The sequence below is a fragment of the Schistocerca piceifrons genome, chromosome 7 (genome assembly GCF_021461385.2).
Source record: "Schistocerca piceifrons isolate TAMUIC-IGC-003096 chromosome 7, iqSchPice1.1, whole genome shotgun sequence".
Lineage (NCBI taxonomy): Eukaryota > Metazoa > Arthropoda > Insecta > Orthoptera > Acrididae > Schistocerca > Schistocerca piceifrons.
In genome coordinates, this window is record NC_060144.1 from 402,886,238 (window position 1) to 402,908,575 (window position 22,338).

Consider the following 22,338-nt stretch of genomic DNA (forward strand, 5'->3'; position numbering starts at 1 on the left):
CAAAGAGGGAATGGTGTGTGTGAAAAAAATATGCTGATCTCCCATGTTTGGTTATAATTCTGTTCAGCAGTAACAATGTTCTACGTGGCCAATTGTATTTGGATTGTAGATGCGACATCATTATTTTGTTGTCCTATCATTTCTTGAGTGCATGCATTAATAAGCCTGAACATACAACAGTGACACTGAGAAATCAAATACTCTGGACTGGGTACAGATATAGCGCCAAGAGAGACAGAAAACCGAATGAAGGGGTTGAAAATACTGTAGAAGGACGGTGAGTACAACATCAACAGAGGGACCATAAACATGCAATCCTACAGGAAATTAGTGACACACCAGAAGTGCTGGAATACCGTTAGAAGACAAGACCGCTTAAAACACGATTCCAAGAGATGAAAAGGAAGCCCTTGGATACAACACATTAGCAAGATAGTATGAAGGTATTCACCAAGCTGGAAAGGCAGCGACCTTCGCTGTTATTGTTGGTGGTCGTCCAGAGCGGAATCGGTCATGGTTTTCATCATCGACATCTTGACGGACTGGTTGATTTTTAGTATCCGTGATCTTTATGAACACATTCTTAAGAGCTTTTGTATTTCGTAGATGATGGTATGGAATGTGGTCTCACGTTAGCGTTCTCGCTTCCCGAGCATGGGGTTCGATGCACGGCGGGGTCAGGGATATTCATCTGCCTCGAGGTCATCGTCGTCGTCATTGTCATTATCATCATTACGGTCGAGGAAGGCAATGGCAAACCACCTTCGCTAGGACTTTGCCTAGTACGGTGGTGTGGGTCTTCCGCATCGTCCCCTATGGTCAGTCAAGAAGTATGGGACTTCATCATCATCAGATGAGAGTATAGAATGTGGTTTAATACTGCTAGCCATTCCGTAGGGGTCGATTTGATACCACGAACAACCATCCTCGTGGTGGTATTTAGCTGAACGTCTACTTTTTGTACATATAGGCAGTTTAGCCAGAGTGGGGAACAATATTCAGAGACTGAGAAGACAAGACTATGAACAGAAGGACGTAGTATGGATGGTCATGCTCCCCAGGTTCTGCCGCAATGGTTTTGGATAATGATTCTTGTTTTCAGTTGTTCGTGTGTTTTTGTTGGATGCTTTCTGAAAGATTGAGTACTATCGAGGGGTACCCCAGGTTCTTCGCTGCTTTATTGCAAGTGTAATGTTTTCAAGCTGTACGAGTATGTAGCATTTTCTTCCGACGAGTTTACTATTTAGGGGGAATGGGAAAACCTTTGTTTTGGTTGGTTGGTTGGTTGTAGTACCCATTTCGAAAGTACTTTCCCACAGCTTCTAATCCGTCAGTTGCGATTATTTGTGATCGTTCAATTGAGCTACACTTTGTCGCAAGCACCCTTTTATCATCGTAGCCAAACTTATTTGATTTTGGTTTCGGTATGTCCGCAGTGTACAGCCTCAAGAGAAGTGGAGCAGGGACTGATCCTTGTGGCAGATCGTTCTTCAATTTTCTTGGGGAGCTGATGACATGACGGCTTGGTACACTCGATCGTTTAGCACACTATCGAATATGCGAGCGGTTGGTTTGAAGAGCTGAAATCATGAGAAAGTTTCACTATTTATTTTAAATGATTTTTAATTCTGTGACTAGTGACAGAATCACCAACGCCTGCCAAAGAATTGACTTTCCCCTAATGTAGCGCAGCGGAAGAGCACCGCGTGGGCGGATGGTGGGACGGTCGTGACGCAGGCGGCAGATCCGGGAAGCAGGCGAGCCAGAACTGAAGCACCCTCAGGCCGCCCTCGGCCCCTGACAATGCTCGTTTTGTGGCCCTCAAGAGCGTGGCCAAAAAGGCACTGCTTCAAGTCTCAAGTCGCGCGCCTTCGTCTATTCATACAGGCTGAAAGGGCATCCCGCCACAAAATTTTCAAAATTTGTAGCGTTGTGTTTTTCCTCTCGTTGTTGGTGAATGTTCGCGAAGCCGGCGACAGTTAACGAATACTTTTTCCTTTCTCTTGTGAAGGGAAGACGTGTAACGCTCCTCTTTCCAGTCGCCAGCGACAGGCATGACAAAGGAGTTGTTATTCGATCCGGATTTTGCTTGTTTTAACTGCGTTAAAGAATTAGATGGCGGCTGTTTCCTTTGTGCAGTCACGCTGAATTGCTAGTCATTGCATAACTAAGCGTGTAGAACACTACGAGCCAATGTGACATTTGTTGCATGTCTTCTTCACGGTGCTGTAATCTTAATGACCATTCTGGTGTTTCAGTAGTATGTAACTACAGGGAGTTGATCTGGGCCCACTAAGAACCTTCTCCGACTGTGGTGCGAGTACGTAATGTATGGAGGGTGAACCGCGGTACGGACATGATTTCACGAAAAGAGCGATGTTACCGACGCGTAGCGCTGCCGCCAACTTGCCTTTAGTGGAAGGCAGTTTCCCTACTTATGTTATTCGTTATAATGTACCTCTAATAATAAAATAGTGACACTGAGAAATATTGTGGACTGGGTACAGATGTAGCGCCAAGAGAGACAGAAAAGCCGAATGAAGATGTTGAAAATACTGTAGGGGACGGTGAGTACATCATTAAGAGAGGGACCATAATCATGCGATCCTACAGGAAATTAGTGACAAACCAGAAGTGCTGGAATACCGTTAGAAGACAAGACCGCTTAACACACGATTCCAAGAGATGAAAAGGAAGCCCTTGGATACAACACATTAGCAAGGTAGTGTGAAGGTATTCACCAAACTGGAAAGGCAGCGGAATTCTCATAATAGTTATTTTGAGCTGAATGTCTTTCTGTGTGTAAGATTATCACTATAACCTGAAGAAAAACATTGGCCCGTGGGGGGATCGAACCCACGACCTTCGCGTTATTAGCACGACGCTCTAACCAACTGAGCTAACGGGCCACACGACAGCAATGAATGAAGTTAAGCAAAATAACGTAGTTAAGTTTTTGAATGCTTTGTGCTCCAAGACAAAAATAACAGTTGATGGTAACCAGAATGAGGCTATGTACGCAAGACCAGCGAAAGTTTGTCGTTGGCGTCCACAGATTCGCTTGTGAAAGTTAGCTAAAGACGATAGGCTTGGTCGCACGTATTCTTCGATCCCTGAGTTGTAGGCAACCCGCTGTTGAATTTCAATTATTTGCCTGTAGACAAATGTTGCGTTGTGTAAGGCATTGTCAATTGTTTCATAATTATGCAGTTGGTTATAGAAATTATACGAAAGGTAGGTACATAATTCTACAAATGGTTATACAAACGATAATACAAGAAAATTAATATATATTTTAGTCATCCATAATTAGTTTTGTTACACCAGTTGCACAGACAAATTTTGTTGTGTCATAAATTACAATTTTGTTACTTCACAAACACGTTTATAATAAAATAGCAACATTTTTCGTTATGTAAAAGAGTATCTTATTTTTCATTATGTATGAATTCACTTGTACTATAGAATGCTCTCTTTTTCAGCCATGTCCTTACCACCATTTTAAATTTATTTTCATGCAATTCCCTTGTGCCATGTGATATAGTGGTAAAAATGTTTTTCCAGCATGTACATAATTATTTTGGATTTTACTCAAACGAGTCCAAGGGATATCTACTAAGTTCCTGCTTCTGGTTTCATACGAGTACACATCTGACCTGGTTCCATACATGTGGGCATTCCTTTCGGCTTGCATAAGTGCTTTGGGTGTGTTTAGACTAGGGACTAAGTATTTTGTGCTCAATAAAGTACTGTCTGCCAGAAGTTAATTTGCTAAAACCAAAAATACATCTGCCAGAGAAAGACATCTTTTGCCCCAGCAAAGTTTCCCCAAAGAAGTATTCTATATTGCAAATGTGTATGGAAAAAGGCATAATATGCAATAAGCCTGCACTCCTTAGTGACACAATCCTTATGTTTCCGAAGGAGATATAAAACTCTTGCCAACTTACTGTACAGTTCTTCTGCGTGGGTATTACAGCATAATTTAGTATCTAGATATATGTCTGACAATTTTACTGAATGTCTGAGTTCATTTGCTCCATTATTAACATCTCTAAGTGAAAAGAGGACGTGTTCAGTTTTGTTTTTATTTAATGACTGTATACTTTCATGGAACCACTGAGCTGCCTTTTCCATCATTGAATTGTTCATTTGTTTGACAACATTCACTTCACTATGTGACGTGATAAAAAGTTGTGTCGGTGGCATACATTGCAGATTTATATGGTAATAAGTTGGGCAGGTCGTTCACATACACAATAAATAAGAAAGTTGCCAGTTCAGATCATTGTGGGACTCCATATTTCACCTTGAGGTGGTCAGATTTGTTATTTGAATTAGAACTACCATTTGGTTTCTGTTTGTCAAATATGTTTTCAGCAATAACAGTTCTACATCAATTAGCCCATATTTTTCAATCTTTTTAATTAAAATGCTATATGGGACAGTGTCAAATGTCTTGGTTAAATCTGCAAAAGTTGAACAGGTGCGTTCCGTACTTTCAAAACCATGTAATATTGATAATACAACTTCCTGAACTGTTTTATTGTTGATAGCCCACTTCAGAATCCACATTGGACCCAATTTAGGAGGTTGTAAGACTAAAAAAATCATTTAATTGGTCTTTCATTAATGTTTCAATAATTTTTGATATTATAGGTACTATTGCAATGGGTCTGTAATTTTGGGGTGAATTTCTTTCTCCTTTTTTGGAATATGAGAATTCGTCGCCTCCCACAATCAACAAAAAATCTTGCAGTTCAGTGGAGATTCCTGTCTTTGAAATCAAGAGAAAGTAATTTTGTTTTCCAGATGTTTCCAGAATATTCAGATGCAATGATAGCGACCAGTGCCAAAAGAGTTTGGGAATGCGGGTCGAACGAGTTTTGTATACAAAATCGCTTACAGAAAATAGAAACTGTTACGAAACGTAAGCAATTTAGGCATTCCATCTAGAACTCCTATTCCACTGGATTTATACATTAGTAAGAGGAAAAAATCGATTTATGTCTCATGCTGATTGTAAAGTTTCCGTCTCATGCACGTGAAAATCTCTGTTCTGAGTACTATATATGGTTTACATGTCCTGCTCACACAATAGTCGTCTTCAGTTAACGCAAATACAAAAACCCCTCAACAAGTATTATGACTGTCTTTTTAAACTTCACAATTTTGTATATTATTTTACTCTTATTACAACTGAAGTTTTAGTTTACTTCCAGAATTGCTTGATGAAGTACTTCTATTTTCCGTTGAAGTATATTTTTTCAAGAGGGATCGTTGTACGCAAACGATGGTGATTAAGTATATGCTATTACAAAAGTGGTACTTGATGCTCAAGACAAGGGTGAGCGTGTCAAAGGCGTGTCCTTGGTTCGTTCTAAGTCTTTCGATGCTATTGACAGTAGAGCTCTACCAAATAAGATGGAATCATTAGGAACAAGAGTCGTAGCTAATGAATGTTTCCAATCATACTTAACAGGTAGAGTACAAATAACAGCATAGCACAAACGTAAAATAAGGCTCATATTTCAGTGATACACTTATCGGAACCAAAATACATTAATACAAGATTTCCTTAGAGCAGCATATTAGGACCGACATTATTCCTGACATACATCAGTGTCTCTGCCGACAGTTTTAGGAACTGAGAGCAGCAACACTGTAGTCACTGAAACAACAAGGGAACGCCTTGAAAGAGAAACAAATGAAATTTCCAACGTAGTTAGCATCCAATAACGTTACTTTTTAACATAAAGAAAACAGTACCGTGATTTCAGTTTGAAGGGGAAAATGCTTTAAATGTAGGTGGTACCTCTACAGACTGCGTAACAAATACAAAATTTTTAGGTATGAATATTGATTGTCAGCTGAAGTGGTGTGAAAATACAAAGACATTTGCACACAGAGTGTCACCAGCATGTTATGATCTTAAGAGTCCAGTCATCAGTGTGTGAGAGCTAGTGTTTTATTTACATATGAGTCATACATATACTCAATTCTTATCGTTGGAGTTTCTTTCTAATGCAAACATAATTTTCAAACTACCTATAAGGCCCGCAAAACAAGAAACAAAAATAGTACTTCAGCTAATTGTTCAAAAACACTGGGAATTTTAACAACAGCATGAAAGTACATCTGTCAAATGGTTATGCCGGTCAAAAGAGAAACTTTGATAATTAATGCAAAAATTGCTCTCTTCATGACCATGAAACAATGTATTGAGTGACAGAGTGGCTTTTTTTTCGTGAGAAACCATCGATTGCAGTTGATAATACTAACATCTAATAATCTTTCTGAGTTCAACATCTCATAATAATGGAGAGATGCTGACTCAATTTTACAGCAAGCAAATGGGAAGTTGCAAAATTCAATAGAGAAATCCAACATCTTTGTCATGGCCCTGATGTCAGTTGACAGTATGTGTGCTGAGTGCATTGAGTGGTGTTGAAAAATTAAGGAACAGGGTAGCATTAGCTTTTTATCTTAGGAAATACTACATGTGCAGTGTGTGCGGTGACTGGTGTTGAGAAATGAATGAAACGTGTATCCACTAGCTTCTTACATCAAGAAAATAACTTATTTGTAACAATGCTTAAACAAAACAGTTTTCTATACTGGGGATAAACCGAACTACGTCGTTCCGTTTTTAATGGACTAGTCTTGTATTCGGGAGTATGGAAGCTCTAATCACTATCTGGCCATCCTGTTTGCCATGCTCCCCCTAATTTACTTCAAGCAGATGCTGGGATGGTTCCCACTATAAGGCTAGAGCCGACTAGCCCGTCACATCGTTGTGAAACTAGACTGTATGTATGTAAATATCTGTATGTAAAAATGTTGTTTTTGTTCTTAAGCTATAACATGACCTGTCAAATATCCTTGCCAAACGTCCATACACAGCTTGCAATCAATGGTGTCGTCGATAATCTGTTTTATTTCTTCGCTTCTGTAACTGCCTGTCGTTTCGAGGAAAAGTACTGTCGCTGGCAATTGTCTGAAATCGTCTGATTCTGCACTATTTTAAGCCATACGACTCCAGAGATGGTGTTAAATGCATCTATGGTATTTAGTCGTGTGGCATGATCTCTGAGCTGGCACTGAGATAGAACTGATGTCCTATGAGGGACAGAATTGGGGATGTTGATGGCCACAGGATGACCTCAAAATTATACAGACAGTTCATAGAGGTATGTGCCATGTGCGGGCAAACAGAGCTCTGTTGGAAAACGGCACCCGGATACTGTCGCATGGTAGTTCACAGGATGTCTGTGGAGTACCATAAGAGAGTCCTCATCACTACCAGCCATGGTTTGAAGTCATACTCAATGGCTCCCACACGATGACCATAGACGTACCATCGTTGTGTCTCTCCAATAACTGGAAGAATGGGACCTCACACCCTGGTCGCCACAACAAACGCCGATAGTGGTTACCCGGAGTACCGCGAGAACCACGATTCATCACTGAATACATTTCGACTCCATTCATCAGCATTCCATGCTTCCCGGACGCGGCCCCAGTCGAAAGACAGCTGTTTATGTTGTGGTGTTAACTCTACGGATGGTGTTAACTCTACGGATGGTACGGTAATTCGCTAGTCCAGCTGTTGTTAGTCTCCGACCAACGCTGCGGGATGACACGGAATATTGTAGGGAATCCATTAATTGCCCTACGATGTCAGGTGTAGACGTGAAGAGGTGATGCACAACATGGCCATCAACCCTCGTGATAGTATACCGATGCCTCGTCTTTAGTCTTTTTCTTCTTGTTGTTTATCCCGGCTTCTTGAGATCTCTTGTGAAGAGACACGATACAAGTTCCGTAGTGGTGTAGGCCAATCAATGAAGTTACACAACAGTTAAATTATTAACTTTTGAAACTGCCGGTTTATTGGCATTTATGGAAAGAAAAACACTGTCATATTGTCATGCGGTCAGCAAACTTCGTGTAACATATTTGTGTGTGTAATGGGCCTTACTACGTCGCAAATCGTTCTAATGAATTAATTAAGCTGCTTTACAGTGTTGCTAGGCAACGTAATCAACAAGGTGGTAACAACACAAAACACGAACAACAGTAATGCACTCTGGCGACGGTTCTACCTTTCACACAGAATTGCATCTTACATAAATGCCGATTATGCGTGTACGTCTCCGGAGTTATTCTGGCATCCGACTACATCCGTTGGGTGACTGACTTTTCCGTCAGGCCGTGCATATTAAAATGGCTCTGAGCACTATGGGACTTAACATCTATGGTCATCAGTCCCCTAGAACTTAGAACTACTTAAACCTAACTAACCTAAGGACAGCACACAACACCCAGCCATCACGAGGCAGAGAAAATCCCTGACCCCGCCGGGAATCGAACCCGGGAACCCGGGCGTGGGAAGCGAGAACGCTACCGCACGACCACGAGATGCGGGCCCGTGCATATTGATCTTGTTTGTCTTCTCAGGCTGTTGAGAATGTGCCTGAAAGATTCCCTACATGAACGTACGAAAGATTACCTCTAAGAACGGAAATGGATAAGAGAAATAACCATTTGCGACAGGATTGAAAAATATAGTGTGGCGGGATGAGAGAAGCGCCTACACAGGAACACCGTGGGAGCTGCAACCAGAGGGTCGTTTGAATGACGGCGTGCATACGGAAGCTTCCCACGGTAACAGGTGCCTCCCCTACCTGTTACGTAAATCCACGTAACCGCCTGGCAACAGGCCAGCGCAACAGCTGTAGCCGCTGCCAGGAGGGACTCCTGAGGAGGCGGGGCGCTTTGGAGCCGGAATGAGCATTCACGGCACCACACAGGCATCTGCACGTACACACACGCTCTGCACGCCGCCGCAAGGTGCCTTGCACCACTGTTACACTGGTGAAAATTAGCATAAAGGCACGAATTTATTTGTGGGAAAATTGGTTCAAATGGCTCTGAGCACTATGGGACTCAACTGCTGAGGTCATTAGTCCCCTAGAACTTAGAACTAGTTAAACCTAACTAACCTAAGGTCATCACACACATCCATGCCCGAGGCAGGATTCGAACCTGCGACCGTAGCGGTCTCGCGGTTCCAGACTGCAGCGCCAGAACCACGCGGCCACTTCGGCCGGCTGGGAAAATTGGTTTACGTATTCGATATTGCACGCATTTCACCTGTACAGTTTATAACAAAGCAAAACAAAACACAATCACATTTTGCCATTAAGCGTTGTATAGTGTAGCTGATCAGCTACAGACTTCATTTCTTCCTACACTGAGCAACATTTTGTAGCAAATTAGTTATGTAGTTACACTACTGGCCGTTAAAATTGCTGCAACAAGAAGAAATGCAGATGGTAGACGGGTATTCATGGGACAAATACATTCCTGGAAATTGAAATAAGAACACCGTGAATTCATTGTCCCAGGAAGGGGAAACTTTATTGACACATTCCTGGGGTCAGATACATCACATGATCACACTGACAGAACCACAGCCACATAGACACAGGCAACAGAGCATGCACAATGTCGGCACTAGTACAGTGTATATCCACCTTTCGCAGCAATGCAGGCTGCTATTCTCCCATGGAGACGATCGTAGAGATGCTGGATGTAGTCCTGTGGAACGGCTTGCCATGCCATTTCCACCTGACGTCTCAGTTGGACCAGCGTTCGTGCTGGACGTGCAGACCGCGTGAGACGACGCTTCATCCAGTCCCAAACATGCTCAATGGGGGACAGATCCGGAGATCTTGCTGGCCAGGGTAGTTGACTTACACCTTCTAGAGCACGTTGGGTGGCACGGGATACATGCGAACGTGCATTGTCCTGTTGGAACAGCAAGTTCCCTTGCCGGTCTAGGAATGGTAGAACGATGGGTTCGATGACGGTTTGGATGTACCGTGCACTATTCAGTGTCCCCTCGACGATCACCAGTGGTGTACGGCCAGTGTAGGAGATCGCTCCCCACACCATGATGCCGGGTGTTGGCCCTGTGTGCCTCGGTCGTATGCAGTCCTGATTGTGGCGCTCACCTGCACGGCGCCAAACACGCATACGACCATCATTGGCACCAAGGCAGAAGCGACTCTCATCGCTGAAGACGACACGTCTCCATTCGTCCCTCCATTCACGCCTGTCGCGACACCACTGGAGGCGGGCTGCACGATGTTGGGGCGTGAGCGGAAGACGGCCTAACGGTGTGCGGGACCGTAGCCCAGCTTCATGGAGACGGTTGCGAATGGTCCTCGCCGATACCCCAGGAGCAACAGTGTCCCTAATTTGCTGGGAAGTGGCGGTGCGGTCCCCTACGGCACTGTGTAGGATCCTACGGTCTTGGCGTGCATCCGTGCGTCGCTGCGGTCCGGTCCCAGGTCGACGGGCACGTGCACCTTCCGCCGACCACTGGCGACAACATCGATGTACTGTGGAGACCTCACGCCCCACGTGTTGAGCAATTCGGCGGTACGTCCACCCGGCCTCCCGCATGCCCACTATACGCCCTCGCTCAAAGTCCGTCAACTGCACATACGGTTCACGTCCACGCTGTCGCGGCATGCTACCAGTGTTAAAGACTACGATGGAGCTCCGTATGCCACGGCAAACTGGCTGACACTGACGGCGGCGGTGCACAAATGCTGCGCAGCTAGCGCCATTCGACGGCCAACACCGCGGTTCCTGGTGTGTCCGCTGTGCCGTGCGTGTGATCATTGCTTGTACAGCCCTCTCGCAGTGTCCTGAGCAAGTATGGTGGGTCTGACACACCGGTGTCAATGTGTTCTTTTTTCCATTTCCAGGAGTGTATATTATACTAGAACTGACATGTGATTACATTTTCACGCAATTTGGGTGCATAGATCCTGAGAAATCAGTACCCAGAACAACCACCTCTGGCCGTAATAACGCCCTTGATACGCCTGGGCATTGAGTAAAACAGAGCTTGGATGGCTTGTAGCCCGCATCTCGTGGTCGTGCGGTAGCGTTCTCGCTTCCCACGCCCGGGTTCCCGGGTTCGATTCCCGGCGGGGTCAGGAATTTTCTCTGCCTCGTGATGGCTGGGTGTTGTGTGCTGTCCTTAGGTTAGTTAGGTTTAAGTAGTTCTAAGTTCTAGGGGACTGATGACCATCGATGTTAAGTCCCATAGTGCTCAGAGCCATTTTTGATGGCTTGTACAGGTACAGCTGCCCATGCAGCTTCAACACGACACCACAGTTCATCAAGAGTAGTGACTGGCGTATTGTGACGAGCCAGAGATCTGGAGAATGTACTGGCCAGGGCAGCAGTCGAACATTTTCTGTATCCTGAAAGGCCCGTACAGGACCTGCAACATGCGGTCGTGCATTATCTTGCTGAAATGTAGGGTTTCGCAGGGATCGGATGAAGGGTAGAGCCACGGGTCGTAACACATCTGAAATGTAACGTCCACTGTTCAGAGTGCCGTCAATGCGAACAAGACGTGACCGAAACGTGTAACCAATGGCACCCCATATCATCACGTCGGGTGATACGCCAGTATGGCGATGACGAATACGCGCTTCCAATGTGCGTCCACCACGATGTCACCAAACACGGATGCGACCATCATAATGCTGTAAACAGAACCTGGATTCATCCGAAAAAAAATCACGATTTGCCATTCGTGCACCCAGGTTCGTCGTTGAGTACACCATCGCAGGCGCTCCTGTCTGTGATGCAGCGTCAAGGGTAACCGCAGCCATGGTCTCCGAGCTGATAGTCCATGCTGCTGCAAACGTCGTCGAACTGTTCGTGCAGGTGGTTGTTGTCTTGCAAACGTCCCCATCTGTTGACTCATGGATCGAGACGTGGCTGCACGATCCGTTACAACCATGCTGATAAGATGCCTGTCATCTCGACTGCTAGTGATACGAGGCCGTCGGGATCCAGCACAGCGTTGCGTATTACCCTCTTGGAACCACCGATTCCATTTTCTGGTAACAGTCATTGGATCTCGATCAACGTGAGCAGCAATGTCGCGATACGATAAGCCGCAATTGCTATAGGCTACAATCCGACCTTTATCAAAGTTGGAAAGTTGATGGTACGCATTTCTCCCCCTTACGCGAGGCATCACAACAACGTTTCACCAGGCAACGCTGTTTGTGTATGAGAAATCGGTTGAAAACTTTCCTCATGTCAGCACGTTGTAGGTGTCACCACCGGCGCCAACCTTGTGTGAATGCTCTGAAAAGCTAATCATTTGCATATCTCAGCATCTTCTTCCTGTTGGGTAAATTTCGTGTCTGTAGCACGTCATCTTCATGGTGTAGCAGTTTTAATGGCCAGCAGTGTAAGTGTAAACACTCTACTGCAGCTGCTAACTGCTAGTAGTTCTGAATGTTGTTTGTTGTTGTGGTCTTCAGTCCTGAGACTGGTTTGATGCAGCTCTCCATGCTACTCTATCCTGTGCAAGCTCCTTCATCTCCGAGTACTTACTGCAACCTACATCTTTCTGAATCTGCTTAGTGTATCCATCTCTTGGTCTCCCTCTACGATTTTTACCCTCCACGCTGCGCTCCAATGCTAAATTTGTGATCCGTTGATGCCTCAGGACATGTCCTACCAACCGATCCCTTCTTCTAGTCAAGTTGTGCCACAAACTCTCTTCTCCCCAATCCTATTCAATACCTCCTCATTAGTTATGTGATCTACCCAACTTATCTTCAACATTCTTCTCTAGCACCACATTTCGAGAGCTTCTAGTCTCTTCTTGTCCAAACTATTTATTGTCCATGTTTCACTTCCATACATGGCTACACTCCATACAAATACTTTCAGAAACGACTTCCTGACACTTAAATCTATACTAGATGTTAACAAATTTCTCTTCTTCAGAAACGCTTTCCTTGCCATTGCCAGCCTACATTTTATATCCTCTCTACTTCGACCATCAACAGTTATTTTACTCCCTAAATAGCAAAACTCCTTTACTACTTTAAGTGCCTCATTTCCTAATCTAATTCCTTCAGCTTCACCCGACTTAATTAGGCTACATTCCATTATCCTTGTTTTGCTTTTGTTGATGTTCATCTTATATCCTCCTTTCAAGACACTGTCCATTCCATTCAACTGTTCTTCCAAGTCCTTTGCGGTCTCTGACAGAATTACAATGTCATCGGCGAACCTCAAAGCTTTTATTTCTTCTCCATGGATTTTAATACCTACTCCGAATTTTTCTTTTGTTTCCTTTACTGCTTGTTCAATACACAGATTGAACAACATCGGGGAGAGGCTACAACCCTGTCTTACTCCCTTCCCAACCACTGCTTCCCTTTCATGACCCTCGACTCTTATAACTGCCATCTGGTCTCTGTAAAAACTGTAAATAGCCGTTCACTCCCTGTATTTTACCCCTTCCACCTTTAGAATTTGAAAGAGAGTATTCCAGTCAACATTGTCAAAAGCTTTCTCTAAGTCTACAAATGCTAGAAACGTAGGTTTGCCTTTCCTTAATCTTTCTTCAAAGATAAGTCGTAAGGTCAGTATTGCCTCACGTGTTCCAATATTTCTACGGAATCCAAACTGATCTTCCCCGAGGTCAGCTTCTACCAGTTTTTCCATTCGTCTGTAAATAATTCGTGTTAGTATTTTGCAGCTGTGACTTATTAAACGGATAGTTCGGTAGTTTCCACATCTGTCAATACCTGCTTTCTTTGGGATTGGAATTATTATATTCTTCTTGAAGTCTGAGGGTATTTCGCCTGTCTCGCACATCTTGCTCACCTGATGGTAGAGTTTTGTCAGGACTGGCTCTCCCAAGGCTGTCAGTAGTTCTAGGGGAATGTTGTCTACTCTCGGGGCCTTGTTTCGACTCAGGTCTTTCAGTGCTCTGTCAAACTCTTCACGCAGTATCGTATCTCCCATTTCATCTTCATCTACATCCTCTTCCATTTCCATAATATTGTCCTCAAGTACATCGCCCTTGTATAGACCTTCTATATACTCCTTCCACCTTTCTGCTTTCCCCTCTTTTCTTAGAACTGGGTTTCCATCTGACCTCTTGATATTCATACAAGTGGCTTTCTTTTCTCCAAAGGTCTCTTTAATTTTCCTGTAGGCAGTATCTATCTTACCCCTAGTGAGATAAGCCTCTACATCCTTACATTTGTCCTCTAGCCATGCCTGCTTAGCCATTTTGCACTTCCTGTCGATCTCATTTTTGAGATTTATGTATTCCTTTTTGCCTGCTTCATTTACTGCATTTTTATATTTTCTCCTTTCATCAATTAAGTTCAATATTTCTTCTGTTACCCAAGGATTTCTACTAGCCCTCGTCTTTTTACCTACTTGATCCTCTGCTGCCTTCACTACTTCATCCCTCAGAGCTACCCATTCGTCATCTACTGTATTTCTTTCCCCCATTCCTGTCAATTGTTCCCTTATGCTCTCCCTGAAACTCTGTACAACCTCCGGTTCTTTCAGTTTATCCAGGTCCCATCTCCTTAAATTCCCACCTTTCTGCAATTTCTTCAGTTTTAATCTACAGTTCATAACCAATAGATTGTGGTCGGAGTCCACATCTGCCCCTGGAAATGTCCTACAATTTAAAACCTGGTTCCTAAATCTCTGTCTTACCATTATGTGATCTATCTGATACCTTTTAGTATCTCCAGGATTCTTCCATGTATACAACCTTCTTTTATGATTCTTGAACCAAGTGTTAGCTATGATTAAGTTATGCTTTGTGCAAAATTCTAACAGACGGCTTCCTTTTTCATTTCTTAGCCCCAATCCATATTCACCTACTATGTTTCCTTCTCTCCCTTTTCTTACTGACGAATTCCAGTCACCCATGACTATTAAATTTTTGTCTCCCTTCACTACCTGAATAATTTCTTTTATCTCGTCATACATTTCATCAATTTCTTCATCATCTGCAGAGCTAGTTGGCATATAAACTTGTAGTACTGTAGTAGGCGTGGGCTTCGTGTCTATCTTGGCCACTATAATACGTTCACTATGTTGTTTGTAGTAGCTTACCCGCACTCCTATTTTATTTTTATTCATTATTAAACCTACTCCTGCATTACCACTATTTGATTTTGTATTTATAACCCCGTATTAACCTGACCAGAAGTCTTGTTCCTCCTGCCACCGAACTTCACTAATTCCGCATAGCGATCGTAAATGGCAGGATGAGCTGAACCAGTTCGACAATCAGTTGTGTGGATGTAGTGCCACGCGTGTGTTTTGGCGGAAAGTAGAGACGTTTTTTGGAGTTTGTGCACTGATTTGTGGGTTTGAAAATTACTTTTTTTTATTTTGAAAACTTAAGTAGATACGGTGTAGACAGTTAATTCGATTGTCTTTACGATAGATTTGAAATAGGTCTGTTTTTGTGTTTGCAGCCATTGTCAACAATAATGCTTCGTTAATTTAAATTTTTTTCGATGCTTTTTTCGCAATGTAGGCACTATAAATTAAGCGTCGTAATTTTTAGAGCTTGAAATAAAAAATCATAAGGGTTAAGGAAACCAGACAACCTTAGGGGTGGAAGTTGATACAAAGGCACTTGTGAATTGTTGTCGGTATTACCTAACTATACACTAAATAAATCACAACTATAGACTAGTATTTAGTCGAACCTCCATTGTTCATAATAACTGCCAATATCCTCTTACGCAGTGGTTGTGTAAGGGAAGTGATCGCTTCTTCCGAGATGGCGATCCACTCCATTCGAAATGCAGTTTTCAGCTGGGCCACAGTCTCTAATTGTCGTCCACTGTGGTAAACACATCGTGTGATGATCCCCACACATTCTTCATGGCATTTAAATCCGGAGTTCTCGATCGCCAGCCGAGAAGTGGAATTCCTTTGTCTTGAAGCCATGATTTTTTCTTGGCAGATCTGTGAACCTCAGCGTAATCGTGTTGGAGTTATATGGCGGTAGTATGGACTAATTCCAGTAAATAATTCCGTACAACATGTGTCCAGTTGTTATTTACAGAGGAATTTTCATTTCGCTTGCTGGGCCTCGTTTTGAATTTCAAGTTGTGAAGCTGTACCTGAGTTTACGTAATTACGTTTTTTCTGTTAGAGCGAGCGAAAGGCGCATTATACAAAGAAAACCTAAACATAAGAGACAAGTTGATTGATTGGATTATGAGCGGGTCTGCCCTCAACAGAATGCCAACGCGACCTCAGAGAAGCTACGCGTGGTGTAGTCAAGAGACTCTGAAGTGCATTGAGTCGCAGGTAGAATTTATAAAAAATCAGATCCGAACTTAAATATTTTGCTTTGCTTAATGTCTTCCGTCAGTATTTGTTTGCGTTGCATTCTAACAACTGTATGCCAGTAGTTAAAACCTTTTGAGTTATTAGGCCATGTCTTATCTCTACTAAAATGATCGACGTTTCGACCCCTCTGCTGGGATCTTCCTCAGAATTTTATAGTGTCCACTACAGCTAGACCACTGTCAGAGACGAATGTCGCGCCCTCTTATAAAGTGGAGGTTTCTCGCGTTCGTGCTGGAGAAATGATAGTATTGGTTAAAATTCATATGGCTACCATTGGTGGGCCATAGTCGTAGGCTAATAATCCAGCTCTGATGCTGAAGAAGGGGCTTCCTGAGGAAGATCCCAGCAGAGGGGTCGAAACGTCGATCATTTTAGTAGAAGTATGACGCGGCCTAAAAACCCATAAGATTTTAACTTCAATGACAACGGCCACGAAAGTCTGCAGAATTACATGTATCCCAGTGACCAATACAAAATTGATGAATGTTACGTAGAATGTTTTATTGAAATTAGTCTATACTACTACCTCCTAAAGCATTTATTATTCCTCCTGGAACAGCCCCCATACAGAATGGGCGGTAACAGGCGGAAGTAGGGCATGTACACGCCTTCACTGGATCACGATCAATCTCACATTCTGTGCGCTGCACTTCGATCAATACACCGGCAGATAGCTTTGGTCTGTGTGGCGAAACCTTCCTACCTTAAAGCCGTACACACTCCTTCCACAGAGCCTTAGCAGCGTTTGCTAGTATCGCTGTCGTCTTAGGTTGAGGAAGAGTCGCAGATTTTAGTAGCCAGTGGAATGCCAAAATAGGGGAAGAGAGGTTAGAAGCCTGAAAAGGATACAAAAATTAGCAGGAACTTGAAGTCATGAACAGCAGCTACACGAAGGCGGAGAATAAACTCATTGGCAAAAGAAACCTTGTTATTAACTGGAGAAGTTTTTGACTTAACGTTTTCTATGACCTCACTAAATCACTTTTGATGTACCCTGTTTTCCTTACTTCCTGCAAGTGCTTTCCTGGATTTAAATTCTAGCTGGCACTTCATATCCTATTTCTGTTCCTTATTACGGTCAGACAAAAAAACCAAAGTAGCTGGTAACGTACAAATCAAATCCAGTAACAAAAAAAAAAAAGGTTTTTAAAATATCAGTTTATATTCAGTTGTTGCTCTTCATTTAGAACCTATATCTCTAAGTAATTATCAATAATAATTTTAGATACCATATGTACTTTTAGGCAAGGTATGATAAATGATTTAGTACACTTTGTTTGCTCAGAGGCGTTATCCTCTCCGGAGACGTTTACTTACCGAGCGAGTTGGTGCCATGGCTTGTACACTGGACTCTTATTCGGGAGAACGACGGTTCAAGTCCACGTCCGACCATCCAGATTTAGGTTTTCCGTGATCTCCCTAAATCGCTCCAGGTAAATGCCGGGATGGTTCCTCTGGAGGCCCTTGACACAATCCGAGATTCTGCCCAGTCGACATTTAAAAACAATTTATAAGAATTTCTGAATGACAACTCCTCCTACTCAATAGATGAACTTTTTTTGTATGTAGTCATTGCAGTATATATATCATGTAATCGCTAATGACCGCATTGTCGACGACATGTTACATCATAAGCTTCCTTCCTTTAAGCCTTTCTTTGGGCAGTTTTCGAAATTCAGAACTTTAAATTCTGCTACTATGTAATATAACAAGCTTGAATAGCGCATACATTCGATCAAAGAGGATTAACAAAACAAACATTTCAGATTTTATTTGTGATTAGGTGAAATTTCAATGGTCGTCTGCGAAGAGTCGTCGTCCAGATTTCTTAGAATTTTTAATGTTGCCTAGATTTAATTACTGGTTGGTATGGCTGTTGACAGGGATAGTGTCAAGGCGAATCCGCTTTAAGGAAAAGAACATGTTGTTGTTTAGATGTAGTAGTTATGCAAGAATATGGTTACCCTAATAAATGAAGAGATGAGAGAAGTGAATTTGTAGTAATCATAGTTGCAGAGTAGTGGCTGGTTATTTGGTTAAAAGGCCAATACCAGTTTCATCATTGAAGTAGTTTACAATCTTCCTTTTTTTTACATTTTTGCGTTGTTAGCATGTAGTAAGCAGTATCATCTATTTTAGCTATCCCGATAATGGGCTGTAATTAGGAAGAATGAATAATAATAATAATAATAATAATAATAATAATCTTTGTGTAGAACTGAAGGCATTCTCCTTTGGGATCGGAGACATTGATTCGCCGCGCTAATGTCACTACTATCTCACTGTAAACGGAGAAGGTTTATCGTCCTTTTCTTGAATTCCTCATTTATAGTTCCTGCGACATCAGAAGAAAATTTTACGTAATGATCACTAGCGTAATAATCTGTCAAAGACGTTTAATTTTGAAATGGCGTGACAATGATGGAGTGGCAGAGGAACGAATAGTAAAAAAGGTGCTCATTAGAAGACTGCAATGCTGACGTAAAGCGTATTGCTTATCTCGACACGTAAGTAAGCAGAAAATTCAGCAAAGTCTGCTGATAAACAGTCTTAACAGGATTTTCCCGCAAGTAAAAAAAAATGCAATATGCTTTATCAGAGCTATGAAGCCATTCTCCTGGGATAATACATGACAGTGTGGTGTACTTCATGCTTTAAATATAATCTGAAGAGTTATTTAAGAAATTTTAGTTCATTGTGGAATTTCGTAGGGGCCCACGCCAGTTCGATGAGGCAATGTTATTACATTAAAAACCAATTTAATGATGGAGCTGAATATATATAATTCGCAATGTGTCAATGTTCGAGATGGGAAATGTGGGCAGGCAAACAACAGATTGGCTTAAGGTTTAATTATCTTTCAGTGGCAAGATTACAGTTTCATTCAGACAGTTGTTACAACATAATTAATTTTACTCAAAGTAAAATCAGTCTCCTTTTTAAAAAAAAATTCCTTGGATTCATCATTGAATCTCTGAATAACCACTTTGGTTGAAATTAACGCTAACAGTCGAGGAAAGTGATTTTGATAGCTACATATAATTACTGCACTGAGTTAGGGAAATGTCATCTGTACAGAAATAATCTTTGATATCAGTAAAATAGTGAACATATACTCCAGGATCATTAATGAGTCAATGCGTACACTGCTCTAAAACCCCTCGGTCAGGACAATTTCAATTTTATTCACACGGATGAACTACATGATGTGTATTATGTTTGGTTTATTATTCTTTCACGTAAATTCCCGTACAGTATTATTTTTTTGACAGCATATAGCTGAGGCTATTGCTTGCCTAAAAGCAGTGTACTCTTGATGTCTCATTACTGAGTGAGTATCTCATAATTAATTTCGGTAGTTCTTAAATAGAGTCATATAATGGTAGTACCTGTTGAAGTTTGAATCTCTTAGTATAAAGAAATTTGCGGGCAAATAAGATTAAACGTGAAACAGAGGCTGCTAGTACTTCACAGATTCATCTCAGCTGCCAAGCACACACTAGAGAAAGAGAGAGAGAGAGAGAGAGAGAGAGAGAGAGAGAGAGATATGCGGAATGACTTCTTTCACAGGTAGCCATGGTCTTCATTTGTAACACACTTCCCAAACAAATGCCACTGCATACATAAATTGGAGCAGCTTTTAGGTTGTATATCAATGTATTCCTCTTTACGTGGGTTCTCAAGTTCAGCTGAAAAGTACGTAAGAACATGACAAGAATAGTTGCTTTACTACAAGTCGACTGATAGAAAAGTTCAGCGCATTAACCGTACATCATAATTTTGGGATATTTACCGTGCTATAGTTTATGGAAAATCTGCTTCTAAAATTACAATCTGTTTAAGAGCCTTTATCAATGTCCACTTTATGTGACTCATATGAATATAACATACAGATATATGTTTCTCCACATATGTTACACTTTCACTGTTATGATATGAGTGAATTAAAATCAGACGTGCTGGAGGTAGGGTTGTAGATTATTCCATTGGATTTAGACAAATAAATGAATAATTCTGCAAACACAGCTAATTGTTGCTCTGAGCCTTTTTACTCGAAAAGATTTTCAAGTGCTTAAGAGGAAATTACAGATGACAGATGGTTTTGTTTGTTATTAAATAACATTTGCTGGTTCAAGTCATGATTTTTCTTTAATTATTTGCTGCACAGCTTAGTTCAGAAAACGAAACATGTTGGATAAGGACCACGTGAACATGAAATACGTATGAGAGGAGCCTGCAGATGTAGAGATGAAAATAATTCTAACCTTGCAATTACTGACAAAAAAGCACACAAAATTTATAGCAGAGCAGTGAACAATACAGATACAAAATTCAATTAAAGGGAAACAGCCATATACCAAAGCATATCACATTTACAACAAAGAATGCAGCTGATGCTGCAAAATTCAGTAAATACAAATGCAACACTAGTTCAGAAAGTGAGTATACTTCTTGAAAAACAATTCAGAAAGAAAACTTTACATCTAAACATGCAGTAAACTTATAAATAATAAACTGAAACCCAATCAGTCGCCGGCCGGAGTGGCCGAGCGGTTCTAGGCGCTACAGTCTGGAACCGCGCGACCGCTACGGTCGCAGGTTCGAATCCTGCCTCGGGCATCGATGTGTGCGATATCCTTAGGTTAGTTAGGTTTAAGTAGTTCTAAGTTCTAGGGGACTGATGACCACAGCAGTTAAGTCCCATAGTGCTTAGAGCCATTTTAACCCAATCAGTCCATAGTCAAAGGCAAACAAAGACAGCAAACTAGTTATAATGAAATAAAGAGAGAAAACACCTGAATTCTTTAATGTTAAGACTTAACAAAACAATTACAACTTAAAATTAAGGAGCTATTAAAAAACACTCATTTTTTGTTGACTGTAATTCATATATGCTAACCTAAAGCTCCATATTTAAGAGCACAGCCAACATTACACAAGGTAGGAGATCCATTTGGATGAAGCAACAATTTTACTCTTACAGTGAATTTCGAGGATTTACACAGTCTGGTGGATTTATGTGGATTAATATGGCGTGTATGTGTTGTGTTACAACTTTGGAGTACTCTGTGATAGTGTTTAGTAGAGAAAATCAAACAATATTTCAGTACATGGCTCATAGTTTTGTGGAGGTCTTTGACCGAAAGGATGCACGAAAATACAAATGCTAAAGTGAAACAAAATTGTAAAAGTCTCCAGTGCTCTCAGGATCCTTTTCCAATCGTGTTACATCACATACACCAACACAATTTGGAAACCCTGAAGGAACAAACATGTTTCCTATAATATAAGAAGTGCAAAGGGCTTACAGTTACACAAAACACGATTTCGGAGCAAGTCTCAAAACAATGTTGTGATCTTTGGTTGTGTAGACCAATATAAATTCAGGTGTGTCTCCAGTGACTGTGCAACAGTAAATTAGTAGTTTCATTTAATATCAGTAACAGTCATAGTAGCACCAAACCAAAACTGTTCACATTAAAAGTGGGACACCCAACCCCACCAGTAGTCAACTCTATAAATAGCTTAGCGTACGAAGCGTCCCAGAAACTAAATAAAATACTGGTAAAAAATTGCACAAATCGGTATGATACAATGTACTGCATAAAAACAGTATGGCATTTGCTGAAGAACTAAAAGCCACTTCGTCCATCAAGGTACTCAGTTTTTATCACTAGATATTTCCAGCTGTTACTAGAACATACTTACATAAGAAGCTGTTGCAACAGCCAGAAGAAATTGAAGAAAATAAGAAACTTACACACAGCAAAAACTCATAGAACTCCTCTAGTACCCCAAAAAGGACAGTCAACTCAGAGCCTAACCTAAACCATCACATACCAAAGATTATAACTATTTTACGTTTAATCTTAACAATTATAAGCAGCCAGATGTCCTAGCAATGGAATCATGTATACCTGGTACCACAGCTGACATGTACACTAATAATTTGGAACCAAAACGTTTTATAGCCAAACCCGTCGAATAAATAATATTGCATTTTGTAGGAAAGATATAGATGACAGATTACTGATATTCAAATGGGATTACAAAGACATAAAAAAGTTTCCAGACTGATTTAATAGTGTACACCATGAA

The 22,338-nt window shown here is 41.6% G+C and overlaps 1 non-coding gene across 1 annotated transcript; it reads right to left on the minus strand.

Annotated features, from left to right (window-relative positions):
* Positions 1-2,835: 2,835 nt before the first annotated feature.
* On the minus strand, positions 2,836-2,909 carry Trnai-aau. The gene has a single exon. It is a non-coding gene; the product is annotated as a tRNA-Ile (tRNA).
* Between the last annotated feature and the right edge of the window lie 19,429 nt (positions 2,910-22,338).